Source organism: Hemiscyllium ocellatum, unplaced genomic scaffold (genome assembly GCF_020745735.1).
Source record: "Hemiscyllium ocellatum isolate sHemOce1 unplaced genomic scaffold, sHemOce1.pat.X.cur. scaffold_2082_pat_ctg1, whole genome shotgun sequence".
In the NCBI taxonomy this organism is placed as follows: domain Eukaryota; kingdom Metazoa; phylum Chordata; class Chondrichthyes; order Orectolobiformes; family Hemiscylliidae; genus Hemiscyllium; species Hemiscyllium ocellatum.
In genome coordinates this window covers 15028-33003 of record NW_026867965.1, presented here as the reverse complement: position 1 = coordinate 33003, position 17976 = coordinate 15028, and the positions used below count along the sequence as shown (strand labels likewise).

General features: G+C 44.8%; 10 non-coding genes across 10 annotated transcripts; all 10 read right to left on the bottom strand.

The window, feature by feature from the left end:
- Positions 1 to 3: 3 nt before the first annotated feature.
- trnar-ucg (transfer RNA arginine (anticodon UCG)) lies at positions 4 to 76 on the bottom strand. Its single transcript has one exon. It is a non-coding gene; the product is annotated as a tRNA-Arg (tRNA).
- Positions 77 to 2156: 2080 nt separating this feature from the next.
- Positions 2157 to 2238, bottom strand: trnas-aga (transfer RNA serine (anticodon AGA)). The gene has a single exon. It is a non-coding gene; the product is annotated as a tRNA-Ser (tRNA).
- Positions 2239 to 3628: 1390 nt separating this feature from the next.
- trnar-ucg (transfer RNA arginine (anticodon UCG)) lies at positions 3629 to 3701 on the bottom strand. The gene has a single exon. It is a non-coding gene; the product is annotated as a tRNA-Arg (tRNA).
- A 2080-nt stretch (positions 3702 to 5781) lies between these two features.
- trnas-aga (transfer RNA serine (anticodon AGA)) lies at positions 5782 to 5863 on the bottom strand. Its single transcript has one exon. It is a non-coding gene; the product is annotated as a tRNA-Ser (tRNA).
- Positions 5864 to 7253: 1390 nt separating this feature from the next.
- trnar-ucg (transfer RNA arginine (anticodon UCG)) lies at positions 7254 to 7326 on the bottom strand. Its single transcript has one exon. It is a non-coding gene; the product is annotated as a tRNA-Arg (tRNA).
- Positions 7327 to 9405: 2079 nt separating this feature from the next.
- Positions 9406 to 9487, bottom strand: trnas-aga (transfer RNA serine (anticodon AGA)). The gene has a single exon. It is a non-coding gene; the product is annotated as a tRNA-Ser (tRNA).
- A 1390-nt stretch (positions 9488 to 10877) lies between these two features.
- Positions 10878 to 10950, bottom strand: trnar-ucg (transfer RNA arginine (anticodon UCG)). The gene has a single exon. It is a non-coding gene; the product is annotated as a tRNA-Arg (tRNA).
- A 2080-nt stretch (positions 10951 to 13030) lies between these two features.
- Positions 13031 to 13112, bottom strand: trnas-aga (transfer RNA serine (anticodon AGA)). The gene has a single exon. It is a non-coding gene; the product is annotated as a tRNA-Ser (tRNA).
- Positions 13113 to 14502: 1390 nt separating this feature from the next.
- Positions 14503 to 14575, bottom strand: trnar-ucg (transfer RNA arginine (anticodon UCG)). The gene has a single exon. It is a non-coding gene; the product is annotated as a tRNA-Arg (tRNA).
- A 2080-nt stretch (positions 14576 to 16655) lies between these two features.
- On the bottom strand, positions 16656 to 16737 carry trnas-aga (transfer RNA serine (anticodon AGA)). The gene has a single exon. It is a non-coding gene; the product is annotated as a tRNA-Ser (tRNA).
- Between the last annotated feature and the right edge of the window lie 1239 nt (positions 16738 to 17976).

The window sequence follows — 17976 nt, the reverse complement described above, 5'->3', positions numbered from 1 at the left end:
CCACGAGCCAGGTAGGACTCGAACCTACAATCTTCTGATCCGAAGTCAGACGCGTTATCCATTACGCCACTGGCCCAAATGTAACGTCACACGCTGGCAGCATGTCGATATGTAATGTGATTGATTATCACGGAATCAGAATTAAAAAGGTGAGCAAGCAGCGAAGATAATCGCCAACACAGCTTCACTTGGAAGCTTCCAATTTCTGAAGCAGTGCCTTTCACTGGCAAAGGAGAAACATTTGTCCTCAGCTGCCTGCTTCAGGGTCGGCTCCTCCTCTGCTGGAAGTTTCCATCGTTTTATTCACAGTCACGACGCGATTTCATGATTCACTGCAGTGAAAAAGTGTCATGGTGTCGTCCAAGCAAGACCCTGCAGAAACTCAGCGAGAGATCTCGGGTCATTTCGAGCTCAGGGTGTGGAATAAGACGAGATGCGTGACAGCTGTTATTGACGCCGCCACTTCACTGCCAATTAGCGGCTCAAAACGAGCCGTTGTGAGCATCAGCTTGATTTGTACCTTCCTGCAGTGCATTTGCTAAACAACATCAGATAGATCCCATCCGGCGCAGGGATTTTTTCACACTCTATTTTCACACTCTGCAGTATTTCTAATAACTCTTCCTTGTGAACCTCGATCTCTTCTCAGTCTAGACGCAATTGTCTCTATATCTTCCTCGCCAACATTTTCATTTTCTGTAGCAAATACTGTCGAACACTGTTTACGTAGTGCTTCCCCTATCTCCTCTGACTCCACACACAACTTCCCACTATTATCCTTGACTGTCCCAAAGCTAACTCTCGTCATTCTTTTATTCCTGACATACCTATGGAAAGCCTTAGGTTAACCAATGGAAAGCCTTAGCTTAACGCTGATCATATCCGCCAACAACTTCTCATGTCTCCTCCTGACTCTTCTCAGCTCTCTTTTTAGGTCTTTTCTGACATCGTTGTAACCCTCGAGCGCTCCAACTGAGTTTTCACGTTTTGTCCTAACAGAAGACTTCTTGTTCTTCTTGACCAGGGATTCCTCTTCCTTAGTAAACCACGGCTCACGCGTTCTATATCTTCCTCACTGTCTGACAGGTACATACTTATCTAGGACACACAGGAGCTTTTCCTTGAATAAGCTCCACATTTTTAATGTGCTCAGCCCCTGCTGTTTCCTACACCATTCTACGCTTCCTAAATCCTACCTCATTGCATCGTAATAAGCTCCTCATTGCAAAGTGCTCACCTACTTCCAAATCTAAAACCTGGCCAGGCTCGTTACCCACTATTAAATCTAAAGTGGCTTCGTCCCTTGAAGGCCTGTCTACATACTGTGTCAGGAAGCCCTCCTGCCCACACTGGACAAAATGTGACCCATCTATAGTAGTCGTACTGCAGTGATCCCAGTCAATATTTGGATATTGTCTTGAGTGTTCCAGAGTTTTTCATTGTCCCAGAATCCAGATGAAGTTTGTATTCCTCACGTACGGGAGCGAGAATTCTTTCAATGTCTCAGATGAGTTCCTGTCCCGAGAACATCAGAGTCAATGTCCCGTCCTCTACTCGGTCCGAGATTTCACACTTCTTCATTCTCCTCTGATTCCATTTCCCAAAGAGTTTCTCAAGATTTCCAAAGCTGGATCCTAGATTATATGGTTTGCTTCCTAAACATATTTCCAACTGCCAATTGACAATATTTTCACAGTATCTCTTCACAACTCTCTGGCTTGCACCATGTCCAGGCATGAGAAGTCCCGTTTGGTGGAGAGATTCCCGAGGCTGGTGAGTTTCACTTTGGAACAAAGGCGGTTAAGTGGCAATTTCCTGCGATTGTTTGTAATGATGGGAGAGGGAGCGGTGGGGAACGAGCACTTTGACGTGCAGGAAGAAGTGTTGCCACTGATCAGAGTCAGTGAACAGAGGACTGGGATTAAAGGAATCAAAGGAAAAGCAGCAATTCCGCTCAGGACGTTCAATAACAACTGCTGAAACCCGACGTGACGAGCAGGGTATCTGGAAAGAGAAACAGGGATAACGTTTTAGATGTGGAACATTTCTGATGAAGAACTCGAGTTTCCCAAGTCTCATCAAATGACCGGCCTGGTTTTCAAAGCAGGTTTCCTGAACTTTGACCGAAAATTGCTCCAATAGGAAGGCATTCAGAACGTAGTCAGCAGGATTCGAACCTGCGTGGGGAAACCCCAATGGATTTCTAATCCATCGCCTTAACCACTCGGCCATGACTACAGACGAGTCCTGTCACCTCACTGAAAGCTGTCGCTGACGTGATGGGCTCAAGGCTTCCATCTCCTTTCATACCTTTGCTGTCATTTGGAAGCTGCTGGACACCAATGTAAAAGAACAAAAGCACAAAGTTCGGAAAAGATATTTACAGCCAAACTTAGTCAAAATTATTTTTTGAAAGGAAAATCGCACTTGGCAATTTGCTAGATCTCTTTGAGAACATGACCAACAGAGCTTATCAAGGGCGCTATTGATCTGAGTGTTCTTGGACGAGAAACAATCAAACGTTGTGACATATTCTGGCGAACGAAATGGTCTTTCCTCATGGTTACAATGAAAGAGATGGTTCCCAATAAAAGACAGGGATTAAGTCGTATCTAGATATATTTCAATGTGATAAGATTCTTTTTCCGTCCCCAATTACCCCAGAGATGGATGGGGTGAGTTAATTTTCTTCACTCTTCAGCTCCTCAGCATGGAGGAACAGACATGAAACCGCTAGAGATGGAGTTGTTGAGTTGGGAACCAGCGACACTGAAGAAACTAAGTAAAAGTGAGGACTGCAGATGCTGGAAACCAGATTTTAGATCAGAGTGATGCTGGAAAAGCACAGTCGGTAAGGCAGCATCCGAGGAGCAGCAAAGTCGACGTTTCTGTTGCCAGGCTTGATGTGTTCCGCAAACTATTTTCGTTTTTGGCTCAGATTTCCAGCAACTGCAGCTGTTTGTTTTATGTTAACCTTCATAATGTTTTGGACAAAACCAATGACCTGTTTGCATCGGAAAATCCGCAGAAGTACTGGTACACCAATATGTTTGCTGAACAAGACAACCGTTCCGTGAGCGGGAATAGGATCCGGGCCACGGTGCTTAGAGTAACGAAACCTCACAAGTAAATAACAAGACAAGGCGATAGGTACTATCGTATTTGGTCGAAATAAAAGCCCCTTTCTGAACATTTTCGTTGCAGATTATTTTCAACTTGTCTTCGAAGATTTACAAAGTGGGAAAAGGCCATTCTGCCCATTGTGCATTGCGGCTAATCAGAGAACCATCTATTCAAGTCGCAGTTTCCAACTTTGGCTCAAAGTCTTGTGTATTCTAATGTTTCCAGGGCAAGTGTCAATGAGGTTATCCTGTGTTCTTAAATGGCACAATAATGGGACAGAAGTATGACATTTTCACAACGAATTGTAACTCTTTTGAGGAGCTCATGCTCATTTCCACCCACAGAGGGAGACACCCGAGACTGACAGAAGTGTCCGTTGTGGTGAGGTGAAATTTGAAATGGACAATAGAACAAACACAAGTTCTAACTGCAGAAGCGCCATCCCGACCAGGACTTCATTGGGGAGCGTCAACACGGACCACGGTTAAAGTGAGACGTTCCCCCACGAGCCAGGTAGGACTCGAACCTACAATCTTCTGATCCGAAGTCAGACGCGTTATCCATTACGCCACTGGCCCAAATGTAACGTCACACGCTGGCAGCATGTCGATATGTAATGTGATTGATTATCACGGAATCAGAATTAAAAAGGTGAGCAAGCAGCGAAGATAATCGCCAACACAGCTTCACTTGGAAGCTTCCAATTTCTGAAGCAGTGCCTTTCACTGGCAAAGGAGAAACATTTGTCCTCAGCTGCCTGCTTCAGGGTCGGCTCCTCCTCTGCTGGAAGTTTCCATCGTTTTATTCACAGTCACGACGCGATTTCATGATTCACTGCAGTGAAAAAGTGTCATGGTGTCGTCCAAGCAAGACCCTGCAGAAACTCAGCGAGAGATCTCGGGTCATTTCGAGCTCAGGGTGTGGAATAAGACGAGATGCGTGACAGCTGTTATTGACGCCGCCACTTCACTGCCAATTAGCGGCTCAAAACGAGCCGTTGTGAGCATCAGCTTGATTTGTACCTTCCTGCAGTGCATTTGCTAAACAACATCAGATAGATCCCATCCGGCGCAGGGATTTTTTCACACTCTATTTTCACACTCTGCAGTATTTCTAATAACTCTTCCTTGTGAACCTCGATCTCTTCTCAGTCTAGACGCAATTGTCTCTATATCTTCCTCGCCAACATTTTCATTTTCTGTAGCAAATACTGTCGAACACTGTTTACGTAGTGCTTCCCCTATCTCCTCTGACTCCACACACAACTTCCCACTATTATCCTTGACTGTCCCAAAGCTAACTCTCGTCATTCTTTTATTCCTGACATACCTATGGAAAGCCTTAGGTTAACCAATGGAAAGCCTTAGCTTAACGCTGATCATATCCGCCAACAACTTCTCATGTCTCCTCCTGACTCTTCTCAGCTCTCTTTTTAGGTCTTTTCTGACATCGTTGTAACCCTCGAGCGCTCCAACTGAGTTTTCACGTTTTGTCCTAACAGAAGACTTCTTGTTCTTCTTGACCAGGGATTCCTCTTCCTTAGTAAACCACGGCTCACGCGTTCTATATCTTCCTCACTGTCTGACAGGTACATACTTATCTAGGACACACAGGAGCTTTTCCTTGAATAAGCTCCACATTTTTAATGTGCTCAGCCCCTGCTGTTTCCTACACCATTCTACGCTTCCTAAATCCTACCTCATTGCATCGTAATAAGCTCCTCATTGCAAAGTGCTCACCTACTTCCAAATCTAAAACCTGGCCAGGCTCGTTACCCACTATTAAATCTAAAGTGGCTTCGTCCCTTGAAGGCCTGTCTACATACTGTGTCAGGAAGCCCTCCTGCCCACACTGGACAAAATGTGACCCATCTATAGTAGTCGTACTGCAGTGATCCCAGTCAATATTTGGATATTGTCTTGAGTGTTCCAGAGTTTTTCATTGTCCCAGAATCCAGATGAAGTTTGTATTCCTCACGTACGGGAGCGAGAATTCTTTCAATGTCTCAGATGAGTTCCTGTCCCGAGAACATCAGAGTCAATGTCCCGTCCTCTACTCGGTCCGAGATTTCACACTTCTTCATTCTCCTCTGATTCCATTTCCCAAAGAGTTTCTCAAGATTTCCAAAGCTGGATCCTAGATTATATGGTTTGCTTCCTAAACATATTTCCAACTGCCAATTGACAATATTTTCACAGTATCTCTTCACAACTCTCTGGCTTGCACCATGTCCAGGCATGAGAAGTCCCGTTTGGTGGAGAGATTCCCGAGGCTGGTGAGTTTCACTTTGGAACAAAGGCGGTTAAGTGGCAATTTCCTGCGATTGTTTGTAATGATGGGAGAGGGAGCGGTGGGGAACGAGCACTTTGACGTGCAGGAAGAAGTGTTGCCACTGATCAGAGTCAGTGAACAGAGGACTGGGATTAAAGGAATCAAAGGAAAAGCAGCAATTCCGCTCAGGACGTTCAATAACAACTGCTGAAACCCGACGTGACGAGCAGGGTATCTGGAAAGAGAAACAGGGATAACGTTTTAGATGTGGAACATTTCTGATGAAGAACTCGAGTTTCCCAAGTCTCATCAAATGACCGGCCTGGTTTTCAAAGCAGGTTTCCTGAACTTTGACCGAAAATTGCTCCAATAGGAAGGCATTCAGAACGTAGTCAGCAGGATTCGAACCTGCGTGGGGAAACCCCAATGGATTTCTAATCCATCGCCTTAACCACTCGGCCATGACTACAGACGAGACCTGTCACCGCACTGAAAGCTGTCGCTGACGTGATGGGCTCAAGGCTTCCATCTCCTTTCATACCTTTGCTGTCATTTGGAAGCTGCTGGACACCAATGTAAAAGAACAAAAGCACAAAGTTCGGAAAAGATATTTACAGCCAAACTTAGTCAAAATTATTTTTTGAAAGGAAAATCGCACTTGGCAATTTGCTAGATCTCTTTGAGAACATGACCAACAGAGCTTATCAAGGGCGCTATTGATCTGAGTGTTCTTGGACGAGAAACAATCAAACGTTGTGACATATTCTGGCGAACGAAATGGTCTTTCCTCATGGTTACAATGAAAGAGATGGTTCCCAATAAAAGACAGGGATTAAGTCGTATCTAGATATATTTCAATGTGATAAGATTCTTTTTCCGTCCCCAATTACCCCAGAGATGGATGGGGTGAGTTAATTTTCTTCACTCTTCAGCTCCTCAGCATGGAGGAACAGACATGAAACCGCTAGAGATGGAGTTGTTGAGTTGGGAACCAGCGACACTGAAGAAACTAAGTAAAAGTGAGGACTGCAGATGCTGGAAACCAGATTTTAGATCAGAGTGATGCTGGAAAAGCACAGTCGGTAAGGCAGCATCCGAGGAGCAGCAAAGTCGACGTTTCTGTTGCCAGGCTTGATGTGTTCCGCAAACTATTTTCGTTTTTGGCTCAGATTTCCAGCAACTGCAGCTGTTTGTTTTATGTTAACCTTCATAATGTTTTGGACAAAACCAATGACCTGTTTGCATCGGAAAATCCGCAGAAGTACTGGTACACCAATATGTTTGCTGAACAAGACAACCGTTCCGTGAGCGGGAATAGGATCCGGGCCACGGTGCTTAGAGTAACGAAACCTCACAAGTAAATAACAAGACAAGGCGATAGGTACTATCGTATTTGGTCGAAATAAAAGCCCCTTTCTGAACATTTTCGTTGCAGATTATTTTCAACTTGTCTTCGAAGATTTACAAAGTGGGAAAAGGCCATTCTGCCCATTGTGCATTGCGGCTAATCAGAGAACCATCTATTCAAGTCGCAGTTTCCAACTTTGGCTCAAAGTCTTGTGTATTCTAATGTTTCCAGGGCAAGTGTCAATGAGGTTATCCTGTGTTCTTAAATGGCACAATAATGGGACAGAAGTATGACATTTTCACAACGAATTGTAACTCTTTTGAGGAGCTCATGCTCATTTCCACCCACAGAGGGAGACACCCGAGACTGACAGAAGTGTCCGTTGTGGTGAGGTGAAATTTGAAATGGACAATAGAACAAACACAAGTTCTAACTGCAGAAGCGCCATCCCGACCAGGACTTCATTGGGGAGCGTCAACACGGACCACGGTTAAAGTGAGACGTTCCCCCACGAGCCAGGTAGGACTCGAACCTACAATCTTCTGATCCGAAGTCAGACGCGTTATCCATTACGCCACTGGCCCAAATGTAACGTCACACGCTGGCAGCATGTCGATATGTAATGTGATTGATTATCACGGAATCAGAATTAAAAAGGTGAGCAAGCAGCGAAGATAATCGCCAACACAGCTTCACTTGGAAGCTTCCAATTTCTGAAGCAGTGCCTTTCACTGGCAAAGGAGAAACATTTGTCCTCAGCTGCCTGCTTCAGGGTCGGCTCCTCCTCTGCTGGAAGTTTCCATCGTTTTATTCACAGTCACGACGCGATTTCATGATTCACTGCAGTGAAAAAGTGTCATGGTGTCGTCCAAGCAAGACCCTGCAGAAACTCAGCGAGAGATCTCGGGTCATTTCGAGCTCAGGGTGTGGAATAAGACGAGATGCGTGACAGCTGTTATTGACGCCGCCACTTCACTGCCAATTAGCGGCTCAAAACGAGCCGTTGTGAGCATCAGCTTGATTTGTACCTTCCTGCAGTGCATTTGCTAAACAACATCAGATAGATCCCATCCGGCGCAGGGATTTTTTCACACTCTATTTTCACACTCTGCAGTATTTCTAATAACTCTTCCTTGTGAACCTCGATCTCTTCTCAGTCTAGACGCAATTGTCTCTATATCTTCCTCGCCAACATTTTCATTTTCTGTAGCAAATACTGTCGAACACTGTTTACGTAGTGCTTCCCCTATCTCCTCTGACTCCACACACAACTTCCCACTATTATCCTTGACTGTCCCAAAGCTAACTCTCGTCATTCTTTTATTCCTGACATACCTATGGAAAGCCTTAGGTTAACCAATGGAAAGCCTTAGCTTAACGCTGATCATATCCGCCAACAACTTCTCATGTCTCCTCCTGACTCTTCTCAGCTCTCTTTTTAGGTCTTTTCTGACATCGTTGTAACCCTCGAGCGCTCCAACTGAGTTTTCACGTTTTGTCCTAACAGAAGACTTCTTGTTCTTCTTGACCAGGGATTCCTCTTCCTTAGTAAACCACGGCTCACGCGTTCTATATCTTCCTCACTGTCTGACAGGTACATACTTATCTAGGACACACAGGAGCTTTTCCTTGAATAAGCTCCACATTTTTAATGTGCTCAGCCCCTGCTGTTTCCTACACCATTCTACGCTTCCTAAATCCTACCTCATTGCATCGTAATAAGCTCCTCATTGCAAAGTGCTCACCTACTTCCAAATCTAAAACCTGGCCAGGCTCGTTACCCACTATTAAATCTAAAGTGGCTTCGTCCCTTGAAGGCCTGTCTACATACTGTGTCAGGAAGCCCTCCTGCCCACACTGGACAAAATGTGACCCATCTATAGTAGTCGTACTGCAGTGATCCCAGTCAATATTTGGATATTGTCTTGAGTGTTCCAGAGTTTTTCATTGTCCCAGAATCCAGATGAAGTTTGTATTCCTCACGTACGGGAGCGAGAATTCTTTCAATGTCTCAGATGAGTTCCTGTCCCGAGAACATCAGAGTCAATGTCCCGTCCTCTACTCGGTCCGAGATTTCACACTTCTTCATTCTCCTCTGATTCCATTTCCCAAAGAGTTTCTCAAGATTTCCAAAGCTGGATCCTAGATTATATGGTTTGCTTCCTAAACATATTTCCAACTGCCAATTGACAATATTTTCACAGTATCTCTTCACAACTCTCTGGCTTGCACCATGTCCAGGCATGAGAAGTCCCGTTTGGTGGAGAGATTCCCGAGGCTGGTGAGTTTCACTTTGGAACAAAGGCGGTTAAGTGGCAATTTCCTGCGATTGTTTGTAATGATGGAGAGGGAGCGGTGGGGAACGAGCACTTTGACGTGCAGGAAGAAGTGTTGCCACTGATCAGAGTCAGTGAACAGAGGACTGGGATTAAAGGAATCAAAGGAAAAGCAGCAATTCCGCTCAGGACGTTCAATAACAACTGCTGAAACCCGACGTGACGAGCAGGGTATCTGGAAAGAGAAACAGGGATAACGTTTTAGATGTGGAACATTTCTGATGAAGAACTCGAGTTTCCCAAGTCTCATCAAATGACCGGCCTGGTTTTCAAAGCAGGTTTCCTGAACTTTGACCGAAAATTGCTCCAATAGGAAGGCATTCAGAACGTAGTCAGCAGGATTCGAACCTGCGTGGGGAAACCCCAATGGATTTCTAATCCATCGCCTTAACCACTCGGCCATGACTACAGACGAGACCTGTCACCGCACTGAAAGCTGTCGCTGACGTGATGGGCTCAAGGCTTCCATCTCCTTTCATACCTTTGCTGTCATTTGGAAGCTGCTGGACACCAATGTAAAAGAACAAAAGCACAAAGTTCGGAAAAGATATTTACAGCCAAACTTAGTCAAAATTATTTTTTGAAAGGAAAATCGCACTTGGCAATTTGCTAGATCTCTTTGAGAACATGACCAACAGAGCTTATCAAGGGCGCTATTGATCTGAGTGTTCTTGGACGAGAAACAATCAAACGTTGTGACATATTCTGGCGAACGAAATGGTCTTTCCTCATGGTTACAATGAAAGAGATGGTTCCCAATAAAAGACAGGGATTAAGTCGTATCTAGATATATTTCAATGTGATAAGATTCTTTTTCCGTCCCCAATTACCCCAGAGATGGATGGGGTGAGTTAATTTTCTTCACTCTTCAGCTCCTCAGCATGGAGGAACAGACATGAAACCGCTAGAGATGGAGTTGTTGAGTTGGGAACCAGCGACACTGAAGAAACTAAGTAAAAGTGAGGACTGCAGATGCTGGAAACCAGATTTTAGATCAGAGTGATGCTGGAAAAGCACAGTCGGTAAGGCAGCATCCGAGGAGCAGCAAAGTCGACGTTTCTGTTGCCAGGCTTGATGTGTTCCGCAAACTATTTTCGTTTTTGGCTCAGATTTCCAGCAACTGCAGCTGTTTGTTTTATGTTAACCTTCATAATGTTTTGGACAAAACCAATGACCTGTTTGCATCGGAAAATCCGCAGAAGTACTGGTACACCAATATGTTTGCTGAACAAGACAACCGTTCCGTGAGCGGGAATAGGATCCGGGCCACGGTGCTTAGAGTAACGAAACCTCACAAGTAAATAACAAGACAAGGCGATAGGTACTATCGTATTTGGTCGAAATAAAAGCCCCTTTCTGAACATTTTCGTTGCAGATTATTTTCAACTTGTCTTCGAAGATTTACAAAGTGGGAAAAGGCCATTCTGCCCATTGTGCATTGCGGCTAATCAGAGAACCATCTATTCAAGTCGCAGTTTCCAACTTTGGCTCAAAGTCTTGTGTATTCTAATGTTTCCAGGGCAAGTGTCAATGAGGTTATCCTGTGTTCTTAAATGGCACAATAATGGGACAGAAGTATGACATTTTCACAACGAATTGTAACTCTTTTGAGGAGCTCATGCTCATTTCCACCCACAGAGGGAGACACCCGAGACTGACAGAAGTGTCCGTTGTGGTGAGGTGAAATTTGAAATGGACAATAGAACAAACACAAGTTCTAACTGCAGAAGCGCCATCCCGACCAGGACTTCATTGGGGAGCGTCAACACGGACCACGGTTAAAGTGAGACGTTCCCCCACGAGCCAGGTAGGACTCGAACCTACAATCTTCTGATCCGAAGTCAGACGCGTTATCCATTACGCCACTGGCCCAAATGTAACGTCACACGCTGGCAGCATGTCGATATGTAATGTGATTGATTATCACGGAATCAGAATTAAAAAGGTGAGCAAGCAGCGAAGATAATCGCCAACACAGCTTCACTTGGAAGCTTCCAATTTCTGAAGCAGTGCCTTTCACTGGCAAAGGAGAAACATTTGTCCTCAGCTGCCTGCTTCAGGGTCGGCTCCTCCTCTGCTGGAAGTTTCCATCGTTTTATTCACAGTCACGACGCGATTTCATGATTCACTGCAGTGAAAAAGTGTCATGGTGTCGTCCAAGCAAGACCCTGCAGAAACTCAGCGAGAGATCTCGGGTCATTTCGAGCTCAGGGTGTGGAATAAGACGAGATGCGTGACAGCTGTTATTGACGCCGCCACTTCACTGCCAATTAGCGGCTCAAAACGAGCCGTTGTGAGCATCAGCTTGATTTGTACCTTCCTGCAGTGCATTTGCTAAACAACATCAGATAGATCCCATCCGGCGCAGGGATTTTTTCACACTCTATTTTCACACTCTGCAGTATTTCTAATAACTCTTCCTTGTGAACCTCGATCTCTTCTCAGTCTAGACGCAATTGTCTCTATATCTTCCTCGCCAACATTTTCATTTTCTGTAGCAAATACTGTCGAACACTGTTTACGTAGTGCTTCCCCTATCTCCTCTGACTCCACACACAACTTCCCACTATTATCCTTGACTGTCCCAAAGCTAACTCTCGTCATTCTTTTATTCCTGACATACCTATGGAAAGCCTTAGGTTAACCAATGGAAAGCCTTAGCTTAACGCTGATCATATCCGCCAACAACTTCTCATGTCTCCTCCTGACTCTTCTCAGCTCTCTTTTTAGGTCTTTTCTGACATCGTTGTAACCCTCGAGCGCTCCAACTGAGTTTTCACGTTTTGTCCTAACAGAAGACTTCTTGTTCTTCTTGACCAGGGATTCCTCTTCCTTAGTAAACCACGGCTCACGCGTTCTATATCTTCCTCACTGTCTGACAGGTACATACTTATCTAGGACACACAGGAGCTTTTCCTTGAATAAGCTCCACATTTTTAATGTGCTCAGCCCCTGCTGTTTCCTACACCATTCTACGCTTCCTAAATCCTACCTCATTGCATCGTAATAAGCTCCTCATTGCAAAGTGCTCACCTACTTCCAAATCTAAAACCTGGCCAGGCTCGTTACCCACTATTAAATCTAAAGTGGCTTCGTCCCTTGAAGGCCTGTCTACATACTGTGTCAGGAAGCCCTCCTGCCCACACTGGACAAAATGTGACCCATCTATAGTAGTCGTACTGCAGTGATCCCAGTCAATATTTGGATATTGTCTTGAGTGTTCCAGAGTTTTTCATTGTCCCAGAATCCAGATGAAGTTTGTATTCCTCACGTACGGGAGCGAGAATTCTTTCAATGTCTCAGATGAGTTCCTGTCCCGAGAACATCAGAGTCAATGTCCCGTCCTCTACTCGGTCCGAGATTTCACACTTCTTCATTCTCCTCTGATTCCATTTCCCAAAGAGTTTCTCAAGATTTCCAAAGCTGGATCCTAGATTATATGGTTTGCTTCCTAAACATATTTCCAACTGCCAATTGACAATATTTTCACAGTATCTCTTCACAACTCTCTGGCTTGCACCATGTCCAGGCATGAGAAGTCCCGTTTGGTGGAGAGATTCCCGAGGCTGGTGAGTTTCACTTTGGAACAAAGGCGGTTAAGTGGCAATTTCCTGCGATTGTTTGTAATGATGGGAGAGGGAGCGGTGGGGAACGAGCACTTTGACGTGCAGGAAGAAGTGTTGCCACTGATCAGAGTCAGTGAACAGAGGACTGGGATTAAAGGAATCAAAGGAAAAGCAGCAATTCCGCTCAGGACGTTCAATAACAACTGCTGAAACCCGACGTGACGAGCAGGGTATCTGGAAAGAGAAACAGGGATAACGTTTTAGATGTGGAACATTTCTGATGAAGAACTCGAGTTTCCCAAGTCTCATCAAATGACCGGCCTGGTTTTCAAAGCAGGTTTCCTGAACTTTGACCGAAAATTGCTCCAATAGGAAGGCATTCAGAACGTAGTCAGCAGGATTCGAACCTGCGTGGGGAAACCCCAATGGATTTCTAATCCATCGCCTTAACCACTCGGCCATGACTACAGACGAGACCTGTCACCGCACTGAAAGCTGTCGCTGACGTGATGGGCTCAAGGCTTCCATCTCCTTTCATACCTTTGCTGTCATTTGGAAGCTGCTGGACACCAATGTAAAAGAACAAAAGCACAAAGTTCGGAAAAGATATTTACAGCCAAACTTAGTCAAAATTATTTTTTGAAAGGAAAATCGCACTTGGCAATTTGCTAGATCTCTTTGAGAACATGACCAACAGAGCTTATCAAGGGCGCTATTGATCTGAGTGTTCTTGGACGAGAAACAATCAAACGTTGTGACATATTCTGGCGAACGAAATGGTCTTTCCTCATGGTTACAATGAAAGAGATGGTTCCCAATAAAAGACAGGGATTAAGTCGTATCTAGATATATTTCAATGTGATAAGATTCTTTTTCCGTCCCCAATTACCCCAGAGATGGATGGGGTGAGTTAATTTTCTTCACTCTTCAGCTCCTCAGCATGGAGGAACAGACATGAAACCGCTAGAGATGGAGTTGTTGAGTTGGGAACCAGCGACACTGAAGAAACTAAGTAAAAGTGAGGACTGCAGATGCTGGAAACCAGATTTTAGATCAGAGTGATGCTGGAAAAGCACAGTCGGTAAGGCAGCATCCGAGGAGCAGCAAAGTCGACGTTTCTGTTGCCAGGCTTGATGTGTTCCGCAAACTATTTTCGTTTTTGGCTCAGATTTCCAGCAACTGCAGCTGTTTGTTTTATGTTAACCTTCATAATGTTTTGGACAAAACCAATGACCTGTTTGCATCGGAAAATCCGCAGAAGTACTGGTACACCAATATGTTTGCTGAACAAGACAACCGTTCCGTGAGCGGGAATAGGATCCGGGCCACGGTGCTTAGAGTAACGAAACCTCACAAGTAAATAACAAGACAAGGCGATAGGTACTATCGTATTTGGTCGAAATAAAAGCCCCTTTCTGAACATTTTCGTTGCAGATTATTTTCAACTTGTCTTCGAAGATTTACAAAGTGGGAAAAGGCCATTCTGCCCATTGTGCATTGCGGCTAATCAGAGAACCATCTATTCAAGTCGCAGTTTCCAACTTTGGCTCAAAGTCTTGTGTATTCTAATGTTTCCAGGGCAAGTGTCAATGAGGTTATCCTGTGTTCTTAAATGGCACAATAATGGGACAGAAGTATGACATTTTCACAACGAATTGTAACTCTTTTGAGGAGCTCATGCTCATTTCCACCCACAGAGGGAGACACCCGAGACTGACAGAAGTGTCCGTTGTGGTGAGGTGAAATTTGAAATGGACAATAGAACAAACACAAGTTCTAACTGCAGAAGCGCCATCCCGACCAGGACTTCATTGGGGAGCGTCAACACGGACCACGGTTAAAGTGAGACGTTCCCCCACGAGCCAGGTAGGACTCGAACCTACAATCTTCTGATCCGAAGTCAGACGCGTTATCCATTACGCCACTGGCCCAAATGTAACGTCACACGCTGGCAGCATGTCGATATGTAATGTGATTGATTATCACGGAATCAGAATTAAAAAGGTGAGCAAGCAGCGAAGATAATCGCCAACACAGCTTCACTTGGAAGCTTCCAATTTCTGAAGCAGTGCCTTTCACTGGCAAAGGAGAAACATTTGTCCTCAGCTGCCTGCTTCAGGGTCGGCTCCTCCTCTGCTGGAAGTTTCCATCGTTTTATTCACAGTCACGACGCGATTTCATGATTCACTGCAGTGAAAAAGTGTCATGGTGTCGTCCAAGCAAGACCCTGCAGAAACTCAGCGAGAGATCTCGGGTCATTTCGAGCTCAGGGTGTGGAATAAGACGAGATGCGTGACAGCTGTTATTGACGCCGCCACTTCACTGCCAATTAGCGGCTCAAAACGAGCCGTTGTGAGCATCAGCTTGATTTGTACCTTCCTGCAGTGCATTTGCTAAACAACATCAGATAGATCCCATCCGGCGCAGGGATTTTTTCACACTCTATTTTCACACTCTGCAGTATTTCTAATAACTCTTCCTTGTGAACCTCGATCTCTTCTCAGTCTAGACGCAATTGTCTCTATATCTTCCTCGCCAACATTTTCATTTTCTGTAGCAAATACTGTCGAACACTGTTTACGTAGTGCTTCCCCTATCTCCTCTGACTCCACACACAACTTCCCACTATTATCCTTGACTGTCCCAAAGCTAACTCTCGTCATTCTTTTATTCCTGACATACCTATGGAAAGCCTTAGGTTAACCAATGGAAAGCCTTAGCTTAACGCTGATCATATCCGCCAACAACTTCTCATGTCTCCTCCTGACTCTTCTCAGCTCTCTTTTTAGGTCTTTTCTGACATCGTTGTAACCCTCGAGCGCTCCAACTGAGTTTTCACGTTTTGTCCTAACAGAAGACTTCTTGTTCTTCTTGACCAGGGATTCCTCTTCCTTAGTAAACCACGGCTCACGCGTTCTATATCTTCCTCACTGTCTGACAGGTACATACTTATCTAGGACACACAGGAGCTTTTCCTTGAATAAGCTCCACATTTTTAATGTGCTCAGCCCCTGCTGTTTCCTACACCATTCTACGCTTCCTAAATCCTACCTCATTGCATCGTAATAAGCTCCTCATTGCAAAGTGCTCACCTACTTCCAAATCTAAAACCTGGCCAGGCTCGTTACCCACTATTAAATCTAAAGTGGCTTCGTCCCTTGAAGGCCTGTCTACATACTGTGTCAGGAAGCCCTCCTGCCCACACTGGACAAAATGTGACCCATCTATAGTAGTCGTACTGCAGTGATCCCAGTCAATATTTGGATATTGTCTTGAGTGTTCCAGAGTTTTTCATTGTCCCAGAATCCAGATGAAGTTTGTATTCCTCACGTACGGGAGCGAGAATTCTTTCAATGTCTCAGATGAGTTCCTGTCCCGAGAACATCAGAGTCAATGTCCCGTCCTCTACTCGGTCCGAGATTTCACACTTCTTCATTCTCCTCTGATTCCATTTCCCAAAGAGTTTCTCAAGATTTCCAAAGCTGGATCCTAGATTATATGGTTTGCTTCCTAAACATATTTCCAACTGCCAATTGACAATATTTTCACAGTATCTCTTCACAACTCTCTGGCTTGCACCATGTCCAGGCATGAGAAGTCCCGTTTGGTGGAGAGATTCCCGAGGCTGGTGAGTTTCACTTTGGAACAAAGGCGGTTAAGTGGCAATTTCCTGCGATTGTTTGTAATGATGGGAGAGGGAGCGGTGGGGAACGAGCACTTTGACGTGCAGGAAGAAGTGTTGCCACTGATCAGAGTCAGTGAACAGAGGACTGGGATTAAAGGAATCAAAGGAAAAGCAGCAATTCCGCTCAGGACGTTCAATAACAACTGCTGAAACCCGACGTGACGAGCAGGGTATCTGGAAAGAGAAACAGGGATAACGTTTTAGATGTGGAACATTTCTGATGAAGAACTCGAGTTTCCCAAGTCTCATCAAATGACCGGCCTGGTTTTCAAAGCAGGTTTCCTGAACTTTGACCGAAAATTGCTCCAATAGGAAGGCATTCAGAACGTAGTCAGCAGGATTCGAACCTGCGTGGGGAAACCCCAATGGATTTCTAATCCATCGCCTTAACCACTCGGCCATGACTACAGACGAGACCTGTCACCGCACTGAAAGCTGTCGCTGACGTGATGGGCTCAAGGCTTCCATCTCCTTTCATACCTTTGCTGTCATTTGGAAGCTGCTGGACACCAATGTAAAAGAACAAAAGCACAAAGTTCGGAAAAGATATTTACAGCCAAACTTAGTCAAAATTATTTTTTGAAAGGAAAATCGCACTTGGCAATTTGCTAGATCTCTTTGAGAACATGACCAACAGAGCTTATCAAGGGCGCTATTGATCTGAGTGTTCTTGGACGAGAAACAATCAAACGTTGTGACATATTCTGGCGAACGAAATGGTCTTTCCTCATGGTTACAATGAAAGAGATGGTTCCCAATAAAAGACAGGGATTAAGTCGTATCTAGATATATTTCAATGTGATAAGATTCTTTTTCCGTCCCCAATTACCCCAGAGATGGATGGGGTGAGTTAATTTTCTTCACTCTTCAGCTCCTCAGCATGGAGGAACAGACATGAAACCGCTAGAGATGGAGTTGTTGAGTTGGGAACCAGCGACACTGAAGAAACTAAGTAAAAGTGAGGACTGCAGATGCTGGAAACCAGATTTTAGATCAGAGTGATGCTGGAAAAGCACAGTCGGTAAGGCAGCATCCGAGGAGCAGCAAAGTCGACGTTTCTGTTGCCAGGCTTGATGTGTTCCGCAAACTATTTTCGTTTTTGGCTCAGATTTCCAGCAACTGCAGCTGTTTGTTTTATGTTAACCTTCATAATGTTTTGGACAAAACCAATGACCTGTTTGCATCGGAAAATCCGCAGAAGTACTGGTACACCAATATGTTTGCTGAACAAGACAACCGTTCCGTGAGCGGGAATAGGATCCGGGCCACGGTGCTTAGAGTAACGAAACCTCACAAGTAAATAACAAGACAAGGCGATAGGTACTATCGTATTTGGTCGAAATAAAAGCCCCTTTCTGAACATTTTCGTTGCAGATTATTTTCAACTTGTCTTCGAAGATTTACAAAGTGGGAAAAGGCCATTCTGCCCATTGTGCATTGCGGCTAATCAGAGAACCATCTATTCAAGTCGCAGTTTCCAACTTTGGCTCAAAGTCTTGTGTATTCTAATGTTTCCAGGGCAAGTGTCAATGAGGTTATCCTGTGTTCTTAAATGGCACAATAATGGGACAGAAGTATGACATTTTCACAACGAATTGTAACTCTTTTGAGGAGCTCATGCTCATTTCCACCCACAGAGGGAGACAC